This window comes from Pygoscelis adeliae, unplaced genomic scaffold (genome assembly GCF_000699105.1).
Source record: "Pygoscelis adeliae isolate BGI_AS28 unplaced genomic scaffold, ASM69910v1 Scaffold71, whole genome shotgun sequence".
Lineage (NCBI taxonomy): Eukaryota > Metazoa > Chordata > Aves > Sphenisciformes > Spheniscidae > Pygoscelis > Pygoscelis adeliae.
Window position 1 is genome coordinate 10,893,819 of NW_008824356.1, and position 20,786 is coordinate 10,914,604.

The 20,786-nt window shown below is 35.8% G+C and overlaps 1 long non-coding RNA gene across 2 annotated transcripts; it reads right to left on the bottom strand.

Annotated features, from left to right (window-relative positions):
• Positions 1-654: 654 nt before the first annotated feature.
• On the bottom strand, positions 655-10,031 carry LOC103912987. Of its 2 annotated transcripts, XR_663403.1 has the most exons (4): positions 9,949-10,031; positions 3,575-3,649; positions 3,252-3,422; positions 655-925 (listed from the first exon to the last, which is right to left on the bottom strand). It is a non-coding gene; the product is annotated as an uncharacterized LOC103912987 (long non-coding RNA). The 2 variants fall into 2 exon arrangements; XR_663402.1 differs by lacking the exon at positions 3,252-3,422.
• Positions 10,032-20,786: the final 10,755 nt, after the last annotated feature.

Genomic DNA, 20,786 nt, shown 5'->3' on the forward strand with positions numbered 1-20,786 from the left:
CCCTTACAGTGATTTACACAAAGACAGTAAGAGTTGGCACTCAATTCTTTTTGTGGTGTGTCCTGGTTTTGGCTGGGATAGAGTTAATGTTCTTCCTCATAGCTGGTACAGTGCTGTGTTTTGGATTTAGTATGAGAATAGTGTTGATAACACACCATTATTATTATTATTATTATTATTATTATTTTATGAAACTGTTTTTATCTCAACCCACGAGTTTTTCTCGCTTCTACTCTTCCAATTCTCTCCCCCATCCCACTGGGGGGGCGGGGGAGAGGAGGGAGCGAATGGCTGTGTGGTACTCGGTTGCTGACTGAAGTTAAACCACGACAGCACCTTTCAGTAAGGGAGTGGGGAGGGGGATAAATACTCACTTCTCATCAAGAAAAGCTGCACTGAGACAAGAGTCGTAATGTGAAAGAAGCTAACATCTCTGTTTGGTGGGGGTTTTGTGTTTACTCCATGTGGATATGCACTGGTTTAGACTGCAACCTATAACGAGTTGCTTTGACGTTGCTAGTATGTAATTCAGGGGCTAAAGAGAGAATCTTCATGGTGCTCAGTTGCCGACTGAGGTTGAACCACAACATGGTGTCAATGACTGTGTTATGAGACTGAATGAGAAGATCTCATTTTAATCAACTCATCTGCATAACCTATATTACCATATTTACCTTTATTTCTGCATTTGCTTTAAGACAAAAACAGAGAAGGTGGTTCAGTCGTACATACTTAGCTGCATATTGTTGACTGCCTTCAACTGTAGATTTCACTATAATATTATCTAATTCTAATCTTTGAAAGATGAACAATTTTCCTAAAATATCATTTACATATCTCCCTCATGACAATGGTTTGACCAGTTAACATCTGGTACTTCTAGTAAGGTGTTGAACAGTGTAACTCTCAGATGTCTTTCACTTTCCTAGGAAAGAAAAAGAGTAGTTAATCAACAGTTCAGAGATTTAAAGAATCGAAAGTAGTTGGTTCTGTTAAAGGTCATTAAAAAGTTAAACTAGACCTAAATGAAAACAACAGGCATTGTGAAAGTCCTCAGCTTAGCACGCTCATATCAATTCTCACCTTAATAAGGGTAAGACAGGATCAATAGCTAAATAATGACATAAGTCAACAGAATGGCATTTGCAAAGTGTTTTATGAACCCAGTATGAAAGACAATGTGTGTGGATGAAGTATTCTGTATTTCTTGAAGTCGGGAAAGGAAATGAGGGTCGTCTTAAATCATTTGACATGAAGCATAGGTCACGATGCAGCAAATCTTGGTTTTGAATTCTTTATTGAACAAAGAAGTTAGGAAAAGTAATATGAAAGTAAGTGCTTAAAAGGAGATTTTAGGCCCACATTAATGCAGTGAGCCTGGGAGGCTAAGCAAAGTAGCCTACTAGTCTACTGTGACTAAGGGCTAATAATGCAATGTACCTCATTTATATTTAGGCATTTAACACATCTTCAGCAGCCAGCAGTGAAAGTACCATGAATTCACACTGTCTCATGCAAAGTGATTCCAAAGGTTTTTTCGAATGCTACAGATGCCTATTTTCCTGATTTCTTGTAGGAATCTAGTCATTTGACTCAAGTTAAACAGTACAGTTAAACACTGAATATTTGTCAGGATTCTTCTGGGTCTTGGGGCCATGAAACCATACTCTCAAAGCAAAACTTCTACTATTTAAAAAAGAAAATTGTTCAGTGAGAAGTCTAAAAAATTGAACTTCTCATCCCAATATTGGAATTTATAATTTTGTTTATTCCCAGAATATATTGCACTGTGTTGGAATATACCCCTACTTTTTACCTCATGTTCTTTATCTTTCACTGTTTATAACTACTATCTGCCAGATAAACAATATAAAATAGGGTCAGAATATTGTAAATTTCGATTTGGATTGAGGGGGAAAGAGGAAAAGGGAGAGCAGGCACTGATTTTATGGTAAGTATATGTGAAAAGTATATGAAAATGTAATTTACACCAATTCTGATCTCCTATCTACATGGCTGAAGAGTTGAATTAATAAAAATATCTATTGCAGAGACATTCTCCTTCACCTCCTCTTTCCCCCAAATATAGCAGTCATATCTTGGAACGAGTGGCCAAACCTATCTGAAGAGATTAGGCAAGCAAACACTGTCATACCACATGGATTGCTGTAGGTTTAGAATGTAACAAATGTCACCCAGTTTGGGATTAATTCTCAAGAAATGCACAATTATAGAACAATAAATCATGCTAAGTATTATTAGTACAGTAAGATTCATGCCAGCCTTTGCCTCTCTGCAGTACTGCATTGTCAAATGCAAACTGTTTAATATTACAATTATTAGAGAAGGAATGGTTTTGGTAGGAGAATGATTACAAGCAGTTAAGTGTCTAATAGAGAAGCTCCTACAAAGCTGCAGTTTGCTTTAAAATGTGCACACTGTGTTGATTTCTGAAGTGTTTTCCAGGGAGCATCACAGCAGAAGTTCATTGCTGTTGTTCAAACTTTGGAAGTGCATTTGATCGGAGTAGCTGTGGTATAACAGAAATACATGTTTTCGCTCTTTTGGTCTCTCTTTCCCATAGCGAGCCTATGGCTCTTCACGTGTGTTCCTGGTGGACAGATTCCATGACAAAGCAAAGGTGTGTGGTGCTCTGATTCCCACCTTCAGTACAGCCTAGCACTGAAACCTGGCGTCTACATGAGGGACTATAGAATAGCATATTGACTTCTATGCCAAAAAAGTCAGGAAAACTATATGTGCTGATGAATCCTAAACAGCAAGAGGTGTTTCTTTTCTTTTATTAAGCTAGCGCTCTGGCTCATAAGAGAGGGCTCAGACTTGAGGTTTGTGAGGTTTTTCATTGTTGTCTTGAAAGTCATCTAGCCATAATGACAATCAACTGACTTTCACATACTCAGTATTATTTACTCTGCACAGTGCCCAAAAGAAACAGTCCAAGAGAAATAGTCCCTGAGGTGTCTCAGGCTAATATTACACTAATAAATAAAATAGTCCAGAGCCCATTCTCTGCATCTGTGGGCAAAGGACTCAGTTCATGCTCGGGCAGGTAATGCTGTTCCCCTTCCTTGTTTTTTTTTTCCCAGCTGGTGTAGTCTCACCCAAACTGGGTGCCAGGAGCAAGCTGTGGCCCTGTTCTCCCTTGAGCCATTCCCAGATATCATCAGCTGAAGATGAAATGGAGACCTGGGGCTTGGGCAGAGGGTGCATGGGGATCTTGGGGGACTCACCAGAGCAGTAAGGCCCTATGGGTGCCATCAAGACCCTGACAGCACTAAGGAGGAAGAGGAGGGTCTCTTGTCTGTCTTCCAGTCTACATTGCCTATGAATATCTGTTGTAAGGTTTTGATCAGTCTTTGCTTAGAGATGCTTGAGGTGGTGAGGTTTTCCATGATGATTTGCTGTGTAATAAAAAGAGAAAAATCAGGTCCTGAAATTCCTAGTGCATTACAAAGGAGGGCACTTCCAGTGGCTCATTAGTTGGTTTTGATCTTTGGGCTGGAGGCTAGGTCAAATGAGCTCTAAAATAAATAAAAATGTAAAAAGATCTTACTTCCCCGCTTTTTCTTGCTTTAAGGAGCTTGTCTTTTTTCTTCATTAAGGTGTTCCATTTTCTACAGAAGAAAGCCTGTTGATAAGAAGATCTGTTACTTATTAGCCCCAAATTCAGAGTTTTTTGTATGTTTTTTCTTTGCTAGTTTTTTCAGAAGGGTAAACTTCCAATTAACATGTTTCATTATCAAGTGACATCAAAATGAAAACTCATAGTAGTGTGTTGTTTGATAATCCTTTTTTTGCTATAGCAGACTTTATTTTTCATTTCTTTTCTTGCATAAGTTGAAGCCAAAATTTTGTTATTTAAAAACTTATAAAAATTTAATTCCAGTGCACTCACTCCAGAGCCTTTTAAACAGAAGGTGATTTTGGAGAAATAATTATTAACTATTTAGTGAAAAAAATGGGAAAAAATGTCCAATAGCTGAAGTTACTATGTCAACACTTAAAATTATAAACACTCCTTTTCAGAAACAGAAAGACTTACTGTTTTAAAACTGATTTAAAAATTTTGTTCTACTTTAAAACTGTATTTCAATTTAAACAGTATTCTGAAAAACAAGTGTATTAACAACAGTATTTTGTTAGTTTATAGGAAATAGTTTGTGATTTTCAAAATGAAATTCCCATTTTGATTCACGGAAAAGGCAAACCAGAAAATGACTTTTTCATCATTGTCCAGTAGATACTTTTTGCAGTTTCCTCCTTTTTTTTTGTTCTTCTTTTTAGTGTTCTTTATCCACAATTAGAAATAATGCTATTGTCATTGAGGTTAGAAAAAACTAATTTCCTAGCCATATACTTATGGCTATTTGTCAAAGAAAACTATTATTTTGAAAACACAAAATTTTGGGTTTTTTTCAAAAGCTGTTTAATAAAGCCTTTTAACAAAGAAAACTGTAGGTTTTTTAGCAGACAGAATTCACATATTAGAACTAAATTTGATTAATGTAGTCTGTTGCAAAAGTTATAAACAGTGATAACTTTAAGTTCAATAAGTGCAGCTTCTATCATTCCACTAAGATGTAGATTTATTTATAACTTGTGTAATAGTAATTATAACATGTAATCAGCTGGTAACATATATGGTTGCTCTAATTATACTAAATGTGGAATATGATATAGAAAAGGAGATTCATGCTTCTGCATATTTATTAAATTGATTTTTAGATGTATGCCTAATTAGTTATTTTTTTGGACAGACTAATACTTGCACTGTGGTAGGAAAGAAATTTTGCAGAGGTAGGTTTCTGCACAGGTTACTTCACTCAAAGGTGAAATTTTATTTTAGAGCTGATTGGGAAGTATATTTCATATTTTTTAATGCTATCTGTGTCCTTTCATATTGAATTACACAACGAAATCATCAAAGATATAAACAAAAATATTAAAGAAAAATTAAGCTGTCAAATTACTTGGTCAATAAATTTAAATAACCTGATAATTCTGAAATGTTTGTTTAATCTTTACAGTCTATTTTAAAATTACCATTAATATGTTAAGAATTTCAAAGCGGCGCTGCTTTGAATTGAAGATTAAAATTTCTAATTTCTCTACTCCACTTGCTTCTTTTTACCATGTTCATTCAAAGATTTTTCAAAATCTAAATAGTCTTTTGAATGGAACAAACCAGCATTTTTCTCTGTGGAAGAAGAAGTAGAAATAATATTCCCAGATAGTTCAACTTTATATTAATATGCACAGAAGATATATCAGAACTTCAGTGAGCTGATATGTATTCTTCTTATACATTTCTCAATACCAATAATTTTATGTTTCAAAAAAAACCTTGCTTTAGTGAAAATGTATGAATTTTTTTCCTCTTATGTTTGTTTTTTGTTTTGAGAAAACCTAGTCTTTGTTGAAAAATCATCTTCTAACTTTCATTACTGACAATAAATAGTTCTATTTGGGGTTTCAAATTATTTGGTGTTTTCACAATCCCTCTTAGCTTCCAGACAGTATATAATATATAATTTCATTTTTAAAAAAATAATACGGAGTTTCTAATCACACATATAGTGAGAAAAGCTGAGACCCTGAAAATAGTCTTGTTCCAAAATCACAATATTTGTGTGTGTGTATATATTAAATTAAAATATAAATACAAAATATGCAATGACATATAGTTAAAATGTTAACGCAACATTTCTAATATAAAATATGTATTTAAAAGTTAAAATAATTGTGCATGTGTAAAGATGCACAAACTTGCTAAACCTTCCTGCAGAGGGACTGCAGACATATATTGACGTATCAGAACACTGCAATGTCATGTCAGAGAAAAAAAATTCACCTAATCAGGAAAAAAAAAAGAATTAAAGAAAGATGAGAAAATCCAGAGACATTGTCTAAGATGCTGAAATACAAAGCAAAAATGTTTTTGAATAGTAAAGCAGTATTGCATACTACCAATAAATTTTCCTCACATTTCATACACAAATTTTATCTTTCTAGTGTCACTTAAAAAAAAAGAAATAATCAAGTCTAGCTTCTTTCTACTTTTCATATCCTTTCATAGGATACAGGTCATTTGCCAGGAGTAGAACATTAGTTTAATGAATCACAAGTAGCCTCAGCAATATGTAACTTTAAAATTATTTCTGAACTAGAATAAATAAAGAACAGAAAGACACACACACTGATTTTGTGTTTTCAAAATGTATCTTAAATCAAGCCTGGAAATGAGGTGAGAAGACTGTTGAATGATACACTGATTAGGATGATATCATGGATACTGGCCATGGAAAAAGCACATGTAACTGTGCTGACTTCATTTTCTCTTGGCACATAGTAATAACTGTCAACCTGCAGAACATCTGATAACAATGCGATAGGGGGAAACAATAGCTGAGCATACAGGAACTGAATGCAAAATAGCAGCCTTTGAAGTGAAAATGTAGATTTAGGCAATGAGAAAAGAAATTTGTGTCTCAAATGACAGAAATATGTTTCTAAAAGTGGCTTTAAGAGGCTTTCCATTTGGAACTTATAAATATATTTGTTTAGTTTAGCAAAGGTGGGCTGAGAATTTTGCAGTATGTACTAACATTTTAATTTTTGTGGTTTAGGGAAGAAATCTTCTTGTTTATAATGGAATAGTATAGGAAAAGAAGCTTGAGTTATCTACTGGGTAAATGTGTGGCGCTTTCTGGTTGTTTTAGAAAATGAATGACATCATTGCAGAGCTATGCATCTTCTGTGTTTGGATAACTTCATGGTTATTCACATGACACAGACCTTCGCAAACAGAAAACATTGAAAACACCGAGTCTTACCCGACTGGAAAAAAGATCTTGTGTTTTTCCTGATGTTCGTCCAGAAATCCTACTTTTTGTTTCTTTCTGAGACTTTGGAAGGACCAGAAGAGAGAGTAATTGAACTCATTTTCACAAACTCTGTGTGCTACTTAGGCAAACTCTGCAGAGGATCTCTACATTAAAATGCAAGTGATGCAGTCACTGGTGAAGGCAAGGGCAGTGGCAGACGGATGCCGATGTGTTTGCATGGATCTGAGCATTCAAAGCAAGCACACACCGCTGAGACTGTGCAGAGCACTCTTATTATTGCAGCACTGCACATGTTCCCCCCAGCCAACACTTTTTTGTCAGATTTCTGCAGAGCACCAGAACGGAGATCTACTTTTCTTCAGCAGTGAAAAAATAGACCAGTTGGGACCCAAATCCAGTCTGTGCTTTTTTGGTTACGGCTTTCAGTGCTTATTATGGTAGGTGCACTGTGGAATCTGTCATTTCAGTATTCATCCTCAAAATATTTAAACTAAAATTTAAGCTTCCCATGTTGCAGATACAGCTGTCTTTATGGGTATTAAAACCTGCCTGCCTCCACACATCACAGTGTGCTAACAATCTGACTTACGGCTCATCAGTCTGGAAAATAAAAGATATTATTATTGATGAGCCTGTTTATCTATTCACGCCTCATTCCTTTGATCTTTAGGGGGAAGTCTAAAACAGAGGGCATCAATGTGATGTCATGCCAGCTTGCTGACCACACCATTGTTGAATCACCAGGCAAAGTTGTGAAACTTTTATTTAAAACCAAATAAATGAGAAAGATCACTATTGATTAAGGAGGACCTCTGGTCTCTCCAGCCATTTGCAGTTTGCAATGTAAAGAGAACAGCCTCACTCAGTGCGAAGTGCCATCGCATTGCCTGCTGGAGGAAAGATTTAATGTTCTCCCTGCTAGACTCAGGAATATCTGTTGCATTTAAGTTAGGTGGCCATTGCAGATCATGCAGAGTGAACTGACTTAACTGGCTTTAGGGGAGCTGCAGATGTTCAGGTCCCAGCCTCTCCCAGCACAATAATCACTCAGAGGTTGCAGAGCATAAAAGGCCCTCGATATGCACACAAAATGCGGGAGGTAACTGTGACTATTGCTAATGAATGGTAGAAGGATAATTTCCCCTGCTCTATATGTGTGTGAGTGTGTGTAAGTGTGTGTGTGTTTTCCTTCCTCCTTAAAACAAATCACAACAATAAATTTCAACCCAATAACCTTCATAAAAACTCCATGGTGGCTAATTATAAGAGAACTAGGAACATCTACTATTAGCAGAAATAGGATTGTTATTCAATAACCTTGGGAGGTTGCACATCCAACGATGCTCTGAATCCGTAGTTATTAGATGGGGGGTCTAGTGAAGGTTGTTTCAGATTGCTGTTAGCGTCTTGCTGCTGAGCTCTGTATATTCAATGCCACAATGTCAGCAGCTTGAAATTCCCTGTCTGGATTTTATGCAGCTAATAGTCTTCAATTTAGTACTGTTTGTGAAGAAAGAGAATGAGAATGAAGTGGTTTTAAAGTAGGGACATTCTCTGCAGCTCCCTGTCTAGGTGCAGTTCTGACAGTATATTCTCACACGCTGTTCACCTGCAGCAACGAGTCATGTACCAAAAAACCAATTTGCTTAAGCTGCTGTGATGTGTACTGATGCTGATTAACAGAATGCAGACGGTTGAAATTGCCTTTGTATTGTATACATGGCTTTGTTTGAACAAAAGGTAGCAACAAGTAAAGAGGAACTGGTATGGCTGCCAGAAATTTTGACACATCCAGATCTTTGCCTCCTCCCACTCCGTGAAAGCAGGAACACCAGTGGAGTTCAGCATTACTGAAGCAGGAAGGATATGTTTCATTTTCACACTGCATGGATGCTGCTGAGGGAAGAACAAATCAGCAAACAAGAAAGCAGACTAGTCTTTACAGACAGCAGCCTTCAGGGCACTGGTTTAATTCCATTCCAGAAGGTGACAAACAAAGCCACAAAATTAATTTCCAGTCCCAACATCTGTGTTTTTGTAATAAGAGACTTACAATTCCCAGATGATTCTTGGACAAATTACTTTGAAAGGCTGTTTTCACTGGAAAGAGAAGCCAGCCCTGTCCTTCCCTCCACAGAAGTTCTGCTTCACGAGCCATGAGTTGTTTCACCAGTAGTTTCTTTAGAATTTGGTTGTTGGAAAAAGACCAGATAGATTTAGGGAGTGTTATTAGTAGCAAGTGCACCAATTACAACATATATCAACCTCATCAAGAATCAGTACTTAAGGTAGAAAAGCAAGATGAGGGCCAAACACGTTAGAGACCCATTTTCCCAGAGAGTAGAGACCTTTTTTCACATAATAGCAATGTGTTTACCACAGTTTGGGCATAGCACTCTTCTGAGCAGACTGACAGGTATGAAAATGTAGAATCTGCCTTGTCTCATCCATCCAGAAAGGCTTCAGTATGATTTCAGGGAGATTTCTTTAGTTCAGTGCATATTCTCTGACAGTTTTTCCAAATCTACTCCTAAGTTGCTCTGTAGACAGGCAGCCTTGTTTCATTGAAAACTGATCTTCTCAGCTTGCAAGCGGGGGTTAGGACCTGCTTCAGGATTTGCTTCTTTTGCAAACTATTTTCCCTATCTCATCTGTCTTTAGGCAGAATCAGCAATTCAGATCAATTCTTCAGAGATCTTCACACCCAGACTTGCACTCTTTCTTTTTTGTTTGTTTTTAAATTGAACAGTTATACCATCATCATGCATCTAGAAACAAAAGCTGTTTTTTAATAAAATTTTAAGCCTGTTTTAAAATTGTCAAGTTTTTTCACTTTCCTGTTATAAAATTATCTTTCATTTCTCCTTCCTAAATAAACAAAAAACCCTTATATGTAACTGGAGTTGAAAAACTGCTGAATTTTCACATCAGTCCATTTTCACTCAAATCTAACACAGATAATTACAATCATACCATGATGTCAGAAGTAAAGGTAGTGTAATGCCTCCCACTATGGCTCATTAAAGGATATTGTTTATAACATGACTGAACAAATAAAAATATATATTACTAATTGACTTACCTGAAGAACCAAAGCAGCCTGCTTCTGATATGTTGTTATGCTTCAAGCATAACTCTCAGCCCATTTTCAAGCCTGGACTTACTGAGTATCTACACTACTTGGAGGCAAACCCACGTTTGGCAAGGGGAAACGCTTGAGATTCAGAAGATGCTGATACTTGATCCTCTACTTCTAATACAGACCAAAAAAACCCATCCTGCACTGTGAGCAGATGGAAAACTAGGGGTACACAACTGGGATATAAAAAATGATGCTTTTACTTCCTGTATTGAAAAACTGCTGAATTTTCACATCAGTCCATTTTCACTCAAATCTAACACAGATAATTACAATCATACCATGATGTCAGAAGTAAAGGTAGTGTAATGCCTCCCACTATGGCTCATTAAAGGATATTGTTTATAACATGACTGAACAAATAAAAATATATATTACTAATTGACTTACCTGAAGAACCAAAGCAGCCTGCTTCTGATATGTTGTTATGCTTCAAGCATAACTCTCAGCCCATTTTCAAGCCTGGACTTACTGAGTATCTACACTACTTGGAGGCAACCCACGTTTTGGCATGGGGAACGCTTGAGATTCAGAAGATGCTGATACTTGATCCTCTACTTCTAATACAGACCAAAAAAACCCATCCTGCACTGTGAGCAGATGGAAAACTAGGGGTACACAACTGGGATATAAAAAATGATGCTTTTACTTCCTGTATTCACTATAGTTATTGGCACGGGTGCAATCTATTTCACAGTATATTGCAGAATGGAAATTGCAGAATTTTGCAAAACTGTAATAATGTCCCAGCTCTCAAATATTTGGATCTTATATGTAACTTACAAGCTGAATCTAAATTAATGAATGTTTCTGTTTGTGAACAAGTACAATACGAGTTTGAATTCAATGAGATTAATCTGACATTGCAAACTGCACTTGCTGCAGAAATTCAAAGCTATTAGTTTAGTTCTGATGAAATTAGCTTATTTTGAAACCAGTGTGTTACTAGCCTGTTTCTTTCCAGCTGTGCCATGATATTTGGTAATCTTCTGTTTCTTGCATGTGTTGTTCTATAAAATGTTCCAGTCAAGAATTAATCAGTATATTTTAACATCAATAAGACAGCTTTGAAGAATGTATTTAAAATAGTACGCTTTTACTTTATTTCTTATTTCACTTGTATCTGTAGCAGACTTTTGCAGCTGACTGAAATAAGAGCACAATTACAAGATATCTTTGCGATTCTAATTAAACTGTTAATTGGTAACAGTGACTCTTCATACCTGACATTTAGCATCAGTGAATAACAACATAGTAAACAGCAGCAATAAAAATGGCATTATTTTTCCCTTGCAAAACTCTGAAACCAATTTTGCTTTAAATTTTGCAAGCTCATTTGATGTCAGTGTTAAAGCATAATTTGTTCAAAAGTCTCCAGCACTCTGTGGGAGGAGAACTGTGTTCGTAATTAGATATTACTGCAGGTAGAAAGTGCATATCACATACTGCCACACAAACAAACTCTAAATAGGATATGCTGACTAAAGAAAAATACTGAATTTGATAGTTTAGCCATGAAGTTGAATGCCACCCCTGTGACTGCATTCAGAAAGCATGAAAATAACAATGTGCAGCAATGATGTGAAAAAGCAGATAAAGAGTAACAGAGCTAAAATTCAAGAAAACCTCTCTTTACCAAACAAGAATAAATACTGTTTGCTAACATCTCTCTCTCCCTGCTAAACTGAAGGCTGGTGTAAAAAAATATGGGTGTGCTGAATATGCAAAAAATGACAGCATCTAATCCATCCTTGAATCAACTATAGGGCATATGAGAGCTACTCTTACAGAATAATCTCATTGTGTAGTTTGTTTACAGTTGCTGATATCAGTGAAGATTCTTCCAGGATGTGAAAGGAGATCATTTCTTGCAGAAACTTGTTCTATCTATCATTCTTATTTTGGGTTTAAATTGAAAATGCAAATGAATGTCTATTAATATTGTTTATGATAAAACAGAGAATGCAAAACTCTATTTTTGTCACCATTTTACTTTGAGGCAAAACATTATGGTTTGTTTCAAGATGATAAATACAGATATATAACAAGAAAATGGAAAAATAACCCAAAAGAGGAAAATAATATGTTTATAACTGTCCTAATCCCAAACTGCACATTATTACATCTGATCATTTATTATCTGATGAACCAACCTCAGCATGGACAAACTTAGATCTAGCTAGTTCCTTCATTTTGAAAATTATCATGTGTATGTTTATTAAATGTGTCTTATGCTGTAGCCTCATATGATGCTAAAAATTATGAACTGAGATGTTCTGCCAAGCCTATCATCTTCAAAGGAGTAGTTGCTGGAATCCCATCTTGTTGTCCCCTCTCATTTAAATAGTCCTGTTCAAGACCCTGGGATTGCTCAAGTAGCCAACGGTTACTTGAATAAGAAAAAAATGCAGAGTTTTGAGACTATTTATTAATGACATGCATGTTTACCTCATTCAATACAGAGGCATGTTTTACTTTTCTTGACTGATTGCAATGCATTTCCATAACTGAAAAAAACCAATTTGGTTATATTTTCTAGTCAGATAGTTCTCTGCATAAAGCTTACTGAAAGCTTATATTGCATTTAAAGTTCATTTCCACTCTGAATTTGGCAAGCAGCTTTTTGATACAGGAAAATCATATTTAAATTATTCATGCTGAATGACAGATTTTAATTGCACTTTATACTTTTCTTTCGTCTTTTACACTATAGGTGATTTGGAATATTGAGCAAGCATGTTAAATCCCTAACATGCAGCGAGTCTTCATTTAAAAGTTAAATGGTACTGGATTGGAGTATGCCTACTGTTTCCATCAAAGTCTGCTGTCCTATTCTGACAGGGCTTAATCCTGCATGGTAATTCATAGTTATAATTGTGACTGACTGAGTTTGCAGCACTTTCAAACCATGCTTTTCAAGGACAGAGCTGTGATGCTTATTTACATGTTGATATCAACTTACTCACTTGAGTGACTAAGGACTGTTTACACAGGTATGATATTACCAGACTGAATTTGTCTCATTTAACGTATCAAAAATCAAAGACAGATGAAACATTGAACAGAACTGTTTTTCAGCTCCTGTGTAAATCTCCTTAAAATTCTGTTAACAAATTCCCTGATATTTTAAATCTTGCTTTCCCCCTGTTTTATTTTAGGACAGAGAAAGATCTTTTCAGCTATTTTATTCTCAAACAGTAAAAAAAACCATGAAGGTAAATGAAGAAATTAGAATCTCATAGAACAAATGAGATATGCAATGGTCTGAAATACTATAATTTCTTGGGGAGAGAAAAAGAAAGATAAGGAAATGAGGAGGGGTAGCTACTGTTTTACTGATATCACAGAAATCTGCTGTATTAAGAATCAAGTGACCTTAAATGCCACAGGGCCATTAAAAGTAATGGGATGTGATCTCAAGCCAGTGAGTGATGTGAAGCCAATTCCTTCTCAGGGGCTCAAGCTGTAACATCCACATTAATGTATTAGTATCAGTAGATCAAACATAATGAATACTACATCTCATTTACATAATGGATGAGACTAGGGAAGCAGTTCCAGATGGCTGATGAGCACCTTGAGCCAAAAGAGGAAATTTTTTTTTGACATATCAGCATCCACAAGTCTAAAGTGCTGAGATTAGATCAGGCTGATGAGAATATGGACTTTGAGTGATTTGTTGCCCTTAAATTTGAAGAAAGTTAAAATACCCCTCAAGAACAACAGCATTCCATGCAGCTGTGGGACCTCTTCTTCTTATTGTTGTCATTTGCTCATAACTGTCTCAGGTAGTTCAATGGAAATTAGAGGTGTTAACTTCAGGAAAAATCTTATTCTCTGACCATTTCTGCTGAACATGTCTTCAAAGAGTCAACTCACATGTTCAAAGTCAAAGTCGTATTTATGCATTGTACTGGGTTGATACCTTAATGCACATAATGCATGTTGTGTGGAAATGCTGGACTACTCATGAACTCAGTACAACACTGAAACGTTCAAACAGTTTAAAGACAAATGAGAATGCAATGTCCTTTTTTACAACCATAGGCTTGCTTTATAAATTATCTGTCCAAAGCTGGCACAGGTATAAAATGAAATGCATTGGATCGGCTTTATCAGTGCATTGAATTATGTGTTACTGGAAGAAGGACTCTGTTTTGCCACCGAAAGAAGGAACTGATGTCCTTGATGACTTCTTATTCTTGGAGTGAATGAGCTGAAGAAAGGCAAGAAATATTTTCCCTGAGTCATGAAAACTGTAGGTGTTTCAAGAATCCCAGTCAGTCCATAGTTAAGATATTTCTGTGTACCTACTAGTACTGAGAAATCTCAACTGGACTGATTGGTGTGCTTTGCTCACTATGTTAGAATTATGTTATGGTTAAACCCACTTTTATTAAACCAATATTATGTCAGAGTTAGACCCATTTCCAGATTTGCAGTCAGGAAAAAGTCCTGTCTTACCCTTTTCCCTCTCCCTGGTTAGACTAACAATGACATTAGAGAGTTTTTGCCTTATTCTGTAGCAGGCAGTGCAGTCTACTTCCTAGGATAACTGGTAATTTAAGTCAGTGTCTTTGCTGTTTCAGAAGGCTATACCATTAGCAACATTATTTTCTGGGGCACATTATTCTAATTTGTTGCTCTCGTGTATTAAAGGTACTGAGTATATAAGAGTATTTGAAGGAGTGATTTAGTCATTGTAAAGAGGTGGAGGTGTGACAGAGGAGATACACTTAGGGAGCCGTACAGCTTTCACATGGTGGCCTTCAATTCCTGACGCTAATTCAGTGTCTGGAAGAGCCTAGCTAGACTTCTATTTCATAGCTTTTTCTGTCTTAAGTAAATATTGGAACACAAAATATAAAAGAGACTTGGAGATTGTTAATTGAAACATTATAGATTTGAGTGTTTGTGAGTGCACACGCATGTGTGTGTCGCATGTGTATGTGTGTGTGCACACTTTAAATATATATATTTGTAGCAGTAAAGGATGGGAAGGAGTTATGTAGATCATTGGGTAGAAGGTCATTCCATATTTGCAGAACAAGCTCAGAAAGTTTGTCAAAGTCTGTCAACAGTTTTTGGATTCAAGGAGCCTATCAACACCTGTTCTTTCTCAAATGTTGGTTTGATTTTTGGTATTCCAAAAAAAGTTGCCAGCAAATTCCCTCCAAGAAATTGCAGGAGGAAATATTTCTGAGTACAGGGAGGCTTCATGTGGAATTTCCAGTCCTCAGAGACACACTTAGGTGAAATGCTGCTGTGTGGAATTTAGGGCATCTGCTGCCTTGGCAGGATTATGTTGTACAGTGAATAAGAAGTAGAGAGGGCTATCGGATTTGGGAAGTTTGGAAAAGTAGATTGCCTGTTTTTAAAGTTCTGCTATGTTAGTTGACTTTGTTTCTGCTGTGGTTCTAAGATTTTCAGAATAATAAATGTCTTTTTTTTTTCTAAAAAACACCTCGACACTAATGAATATTGGGTTACAGCTTGATAGAAATCAAAATAAAAGGATACATAGAGTTATTAATCTGGTTCTCAATAAACCCTAAGATGCTAACAGAGACTATTGGAGGAAAGTTACCAGCAAGGGAGAAAAATGAAATACAAATCTAAAAACACTGCATTAAAATTATATCAGAATGTGACTCTACAAAGCGATATTTTACTACACCATGCAGCAATTTTTTTTGGATGAAACAACATTTCTATAGTCTTAAAATTAAAAAATGCTAATGGAATTATTTAAAGAAGTTTTTCTTTTTACTTTTCCCCTCCATTCTTTTCCTTTTTTAAAAATCAGTAACAAAATTGCTGTTAACTTGATGTATTTTCCCTCGCCTCTGGTCTGTGAGCATAATTATGGGCTGTGTATCACTGGAAACAGGATAAAAAGTCATCAAAATGATAACAATGTTGGGAGGTGAGGTGAAATGAGGAAGGTATGATGCAAATGCATCCTTTTGTGCTATGTGAAGCATAAAATGAAAGCATCCTTCATTGCAGGGAAGTGGCTATGAAACACATTTGAGAATAGCAGCTAGATTTATGTTGACTTAATATTAAGTTAATATTGATTGAGATGAAACAGCAAAAACATGAATAGATACACTAATTCATATTATTATGTACTTTTGGCAGCTCTATTTTTTTGTAAGCTTAATGAAAGATATAGTCAAACTAATTCATCCCTAGAGGTTTGCCTTATTTAGAGATCTCATACTGTCTGCTTTGTCTATCTTTTCTTAATTTGTTCAAACAAACACTTTTTCGATCCTTAAATTAAGTTGATTTTTTGCTTCTCCCTCAAGACAATTGCACATCATTAGAGAGGTGGTGGAACAAGTACAATTGCAAACATCTGCTACGATGGTACAATGATACCGTAAGCTGATCTACAGTCATTGTGACTGTCAGGACTTCAAGTTTATGTAAAGGTCACATTGTTTGATTGTGGATAAATGACCCTGGGATTTCATGCCATCATTAAGGGCCTATAAACCCATTTTGATTATTCAGTAAATTTGTTATGTGAAGGGAGAAACTGTATGAAGTCAAGTAAGTATCCAGAACTGTTTTCTTTGTGTGCTTTTTCATTGCTTATGAAACATTCTTGATCATTTATATCACATGGTATTTCCAGTGCTGATACCTAGACCTTTGCAGATGGGAGAAAACAGTACTGTATTAGTATGATAAAATGAATTATTAAATTGTACTGCTGCTAGGCATGGCTATTTAAGTTCATACATAATATGAACACTGCACATGAACAGACACTTTTCCTGAGTTTAAAACTTAGGACTGTTTTTTTTTTTTTCTTTTTACTGTCAATATAAGAAAGTTACTGATGTATAATTGCTAGCATCCTATCTTTTAATGCCTGGCGCCTTGTGTAGGATCCTACAAGGATAGCTTTCCCTAACATATGGAAGTAAGATTTCACCACTAATTACAGAAGTTAGTTGTACAAATAAGCCACCTCTGCCTAAATCCTAAAATGTTCTCACACTCCCAGCTATCACTGTAGTCAGAGAAGCTATGTACCTACCTCCTTTTAGGGATTATATTCTTCATTTTGTTTGGACAGATCTTCAGTTAGTGTAAACTGGAATTGCTTCATTGTCTTCAGAAGGGTGATAACAATTTATGCCAGCTCAAAATGTGGTGCTTAATCTCAGGACTGAGAGGAAGGTGAAAAAAAGGAACACTCCATATCAACTTAAAAAAAATAGCCTCCGGTCTTAAAACAAGATGATGGAAAATTTAATGTGAGTTATAAATAGGGCCATTAATTTGATATACAATGCTCTAGCAGCATACTCCATTAAGCATCCATATTTACTTAGCTGCTACTGTGCTACCAACATGACATAGCAAAGTTACTATGTGAAACCCTTCCATCATATCATATTAGTTGTGTGTTTCAGATTTGGTTAAAATGCACATAGCTATACAATAAAGTTTCTAAATTTGCCAAGTGTCCACCTGATATCATAATACCTTGTGTTAAAATAGGGATGATATGTTTGATATGTCTGATTCTGAATCTACTTGCTCTGTGTGAGTTTAGAAGCTTGACTCAAATATTATTAACTTTATATTCTACTTTGGGTTGAAAAACATGAAAACCTTGTGTGAAAAACATGGAATTGATAAGAAAACCTTTGTTAAAGCACAAAATTACAAAAAAAAGATGAACACATGAAAAATCAGTCCATAGAGAAGTGAAAGAAAATCACATGATAGGGTTAGATGATTGTGTAATGAAGATAAATTGAGTTTCAGTCTCAGAGGACAAGGGCCAAGGGCATGAGCACCCTTCCCACTGTTGTGATCAAAAAGACAGACATGGAATATAAGACCAGCAAGAACCTCCAAGGTTAGTGAATCCAATTTCCATAAAAACAGGCAATTATTTCATAGTGCCTTACACATGTAATTCATAATGTCGCATTACACTGCCTACAGATGTCTTGGAAGAGGGGTTTGTTCTCACTATTAATTCTTATTGGAAGATGGTTCAGACTTTTACTTCTTTTGTGACTAGAAACAACTTCTAATTACTATCCTAAATTTATTAATCTCAGTCCCTCCTAAAATTTCCAGGTCCTCAGAGTTACCCTACTTTCCACTCAGTTCAGTAAACAGTACACAAGAGTCTGGGTCAAGGAATATCACTGTAAAATTGTATACTGAGTGCAGAGGCAATCAGATTAGATTCTGCAGTGGTCCCTTCTGGCCTGTTTTCTCTTTTCCCATTGATCAGCTCAATAGCAGTGATTATACAGAAAGTAGACTTGAAATAGCACAGAGAGCTGTGATAACAACTTCATAGTTAACTTGTCCTATACCTTTCCCCCTATCTCGCTAAGGATTTTACAAACTAATTTTCTGTTTCCTGGGGTTTGGGGTTTTTTGTTTGTTTGTTTGTTTTATTTTTATTTTTATTTTTTGAGACTCATTATTTCTCTTGGTCAGCTTTCATTTGTTAAGTTTCCATGAAAAAAAGGCCATTATCCAGAAAAAGATATGTCTTATGTTTCTAGGGAAGAGTGAGTTGTCTGACAGGAAATATAAAGAAGCTTGCCTTGCTCCTCCTTGAGTCTTCAACTTTTCTGCAGTTAAGTAAACTAGAGGGCTTCAGTCAATAATACACATAAACAATATCATTCATAGAAAGATATTTTTAACACTTAAAGAAATTTGGATATATTAGGAACATCTCCAACAGATCCATAGTTAAGAGCATAAACATTTTCACATTAAGGATTTAAATGCATATAATTTACTTATCTTTCTGTAGATGTAACTTTACTTCCTTAATTCATCTAAAGACCGGAAGAGAGTTGTGGTTTGTGGCGACTTGTGAAAGTGATTTAAATGCTACTGATGAAAGATTGGCATATTCTGAGAATCTAAGAATCAAAACTCAGAAGAAGAAATGAATTTGGTCCAAAGGAGACATTTATTGAGGAGATATCTTACATTCAATATATCTTTTGTGATACAATTACAATCACATAATTGCAGATTTTACCCTGAACATTTGTGTACCAATATCAACTCTGTCTAACCACTACAGGGTTTTATTCCCATAACCACATGCTGTACTTTATATACTGATGTTTGTTGACAATGAGACTATGCTGTTGCAGATATCTGGAAATATTTGATGGAAAAATGTCAAAGCCAAATGGATCATAGCATGGCTCTTGTGGTGACTGAGGGAAACTGCAGTTCCTTTGCTGTACCTTTTTCTCCTTTTTGCTTTCTTCTTGCAAGTTCTCCCAAACCACTAATCAATTTCCCAGTCCTTACATGTTCCATCCAAGACAAATAGAAAGGGAGGAAAATAGCATTTCTTATACCAAATGGCCACTGAAACATTTTTCAGTGAACCATCAAAACTGTTTACGTCCACTGTTTCAGGAGACCATGATTTATGCAATGTTTCAAAACCTGTCTCCAGAGGTGTTTGCTCTTCACACTCAGTATCCCTTAAGGATATAGTGAAGTCATTTAATTCATTGCCAGACTTCAACCTTAAGAAAGCAAAAAAATGACACTTTTCTCTTTTAATTGCCTCTCTAATTCAGATATTCCAAATATTTAAAATCTCTTATTTCATATGCAGAAGAAAGAATACAGATATGGAAAAAGAAGCACATAATATCTATATTCTTCCACCTATTCCACTAACAAGAAGTAATGAAAATCAATTTCCCAGCTTTAAGTAACAAAAGAATAATTTTAAAGTGGTGCACCTCAAGCTTTGAGGTTTTCTTGAATGCATATTGGTAAACCTTACCAGCTGTTTTTCAGAGAATCTCAGGGATCTGGAAATCACTCCAAACAAGATGCCATTCTTTGAATGTTATCTCATTTGTTGGTGTGTAGTAATTGAACTAACAGAAAGCTTTATTCAGTCTTAGTGAAACTTAACTCAGCTTGAAATTAGTTTTTGATCATAATTCCTGCTTGGAGAAATCAATGTGAAGCTAGTGAACATTGTGTCCATTCCACAAGGTTTTTAAATGCTGTATTCCTACTGTATAATAGCCAACTTCATATCAATATAATCTGTGCTACAGAGTCAATTAATTCCAGTCTGGATAATGAAGGTATGTTCTGAACACTTCAGAGCTATAAGCCAGACGCAGTACATTTGAATGCAGTTATGTTGCCAAGACTTTCTGAATGCTCAAGGGTCTAGGAAATAGATGAAAGTTACAGAGCAAACAAATAATAAAATCAAAGCTAAAAGTGGGTGCTAAAGTGGTAAATCGGCTATATGTCCTTTATCTCTGGAGATTAGTGCTCCAATTCTGCATTAGGACCCATAGTGAAAATAATTTTAATGGCTTCAATCTGATCCCCCGGGTGCAGTTTATCCACATTGCAGATTTCACTATACCATTAAGAATGACATCCATTTTTCTCCTAAAGAAAGGTGTGGAACGGGAATAACAGAGGACACTTCCCAGACCAGGATTGATGTATGTTGGCAGAGCAATGTGTGAAGACTGTAGGCCTGTAATAGCCAGGGAATTAAGTATGGATTAAGGTGCACTGAAAGGGGCTATTGAGAACTCTGTATGACCTCTGTCTGCACAATAGTGCTAACATTCAGACCTTAGCATCATGAACAGCATTTTCATCAGTATAGTTACTAACTTTAATAAATTAATGTATATCTGAAGATCAGGAGCCTATGGTAGTTTATCTCCTGTAAGGCTGGATGCTGCAAATCATAAAAAGACTGCAGTTTTCACTTA